Source organism: Hibiscus syriacus, unplaced genomic scaffold, assembly GCF_006381635.1.
Source record: "Hibiscus syriacus cultivar Baekdansim isolate YM2019G1 unplaced genomic scaffold, ASM638163v2 tig00112443_pilon, whole genome shotgun sequence".
Taxonomy (NCBI): Eukaryota; Viridiplantae; Streptophyta; class Magnoliopsida; order Malvales; family Malvaceae; genus Hibiscus; species Hibiscus syriacus.
The window spans coordinates 1,066,453-1,068,916 of NW_024063332.1; the positions used below are offsets into that span (position 1 = coordinate 1,066,453).

The 2,464-nt window shown below is 34.9% G+C and overlaps 1 pseudogene; it reads right to left on the reverse strand.

Moving 5' to 3' along the window:
- Nucleotides 1-1,447: 1,447 nt before the first annotated feature.
- Nucleotides 1,448-1,515, reverse strand: LOC120179723 (annotated as a pseudogene).
- Between the last annotated feature and the right edge of the window lie 949 nt (nt 1,516-2,464).

Consider the following 2,464-nt stretch of genomic DNA (forward strand, 5'->3'; position numbering starts at 1 on the left):
TGACGTCCTGCACAGAAAATAAATTAAAACGAACAAATAAGCCATAAAAACCAATGATTAAGGAGAAATTTAAAAGCAAAATATTAACTAAATTAAGCACTTATCAAATTCCCCCTCACTTATTCAATGCTTGTCCTCAAGCATTCCTCAACTAACATATTAAAATCATAAGTTGTCATATTCAATTTCATTTTATTCCTCAAACTTCCAATCGAACTAAGTCCATGACATTTGCCGATTACAAATTACAATCAAGCAAAGACACAACTAAGAAATTTTAAAGTAAGCAAGACATCCCAATTAATTTCCAATTTCAATTAAACATGACTCCATACCTCACAAAGATTTACACATATCTGCTCAATTGTGTTTGGGGTGAATGAAATCGCTCAAACCGAAACTAACCAAAACATTACCATAGACTTGGAATCCAATCAAGTCTCTACTACGAAAAATGAATATAATACAATAATCAAGGGGTCTTTAAACAAGGTTTAACGGGGCTTAGGTTAGGGTAGGGAAAATGCCGAAAATAAAGGTTTAAAATACCGAAACAAGATACTGAAATAATTGAGAACAATCCACGAATTAACATGAAGTGCAATGAAACAAGGAAAAAGAATAGATGAAAAACAATTGAAACGATCAATTTTCCCTTCCCTTTTTTCGAACGAATGGTCCTTTTTTCCTGCTGTTCGAAACAGTGAACAACTTGTTTTTTTTTTCAAAACAATGATTTTTTTCTTTTTCTTTTTTTCGTGGAACAAGAGTGATACAAGATCTCAAGTCTCGGTAAGGGTGTGAAAAGAGAGGAAAAATAAAAAGAAAGGCTTCGGGTTTAATTGAGGTGTAAAACAAAGAAAGGAAAATAGGCTCAAATGTGGTTCACTAGTGGATATGTAAATGGGTAGGCTTTTGGGAAAAATGGGTTTATCCCAAGTGCCCCTATCACATTAAAACATTACATTCAATATGTTGTGTCGATATGCATTGTGATTACAAGTTCTAGAAAATCCTAATTAGTCCTGCACACTCAAGTCAAACAATGAACAAGAAAGAAAATATATGCTCGTTAGGCTCAAATCTCACAATAAAATTTTATATGCACTGAGTCAAGTTCATTTCTATCGACTAAAGCATGAAATATCAATACTCAACAAAAAACTTCACCAGCTATTCCAATCACCAATCATGCAAATTAAATTCGAACAAAACATGATCACAATCCAAAAGGAAGCAAGTGTATAAAGTGAAGTTCAAGACTAGCAACCAATGATCCCAACACATCAATATCAGAATAACTCAATTTCAAACAATCAAACAAGTCAAGGAAAAATTTGATGACATGCTTATCTTTCCCCCTCACTTAATCTGTTTTGTCCCAACACGTATGTCGAATTTAAAAACAAAGATATTGAAAATTAATACTCCCCAATCTAGTGGCGAAAAAAAATTGGACCATTTCTCGATTTGTGCATGTCATCCTTGCGCAGGGGCCATGCTAATATTCATCTGGGAAGTCGTCCCAAACTCTTAACCACAAGATTTAAATGTTTCACAAAGAGGTGGAAAAACCACGGGTTCCCATTGAAATTCACTCCCATTTAATCTGACCAATCTTCTCTCTCGGTTTTTCTAAATTCCCTTCCTATTCTGTTGTTAACTTTTTTGTTAGTTAATGTTCATGTAAAATAAAAAAAATTAAATGCAAGGTATGAAAATAATGCATGATGCATGAGAATTAGAGGCACTGATCTAAAAATGTGTCTGCTATTATAAATAATCCTTATTGAGACAAAAGTGTTTTATTCTTAAGAGACAAAAACCCTCTAAAGATACATTATGACTAAGTTTTCTAGACCCCTAATAGCTTCTAACAGGTTGACTAGTCTTCTGCATTCGTCTGTCACCAGTTGAATACCCTGTCGAACCACTCCGAATTCTCTAGCTAAACCGTGCAAGTATCGAGTTGCTTTTTGTACTTGTTCCAGGAAGTCTTAAATGACTGCATCTCTGGCTTTCACTTTCTGCTGAGTCTGTTCCCTAACAGAAATGCAATTGGAGCCCTTCATCAATAGGAACTATCTAAAGTTCATTTGTTTGTTTCTTGAATTTGTCAACAACAACCTCCAATTTCAGCTATCGTTTTTCCATCTTGTTCTTGTTGTCTTTGAAGAGGCTCTCCATGTCAGTAACATTTTTCTCATATGTCTCTGCAACCTTTGCCAACCCATTGACTTTTGATGTTCTTGGTGTAAATCCCGGTCCATTCTGAGTCATTCGCAATGTAGCAAAGCAATATATTCTTCAATTGTGGGTTAACTGTGAAGCAACTGTATCCTAGATTCTAGAATTATAATAGCGCTCGAATTAGGGGCTCATCTATCTTGACATAGTGTGAAGTGCAATATTACCATGCCGTTGGCAGAACCTCTCTTTCTGGTCATTTTTTCCAACTGTCCCA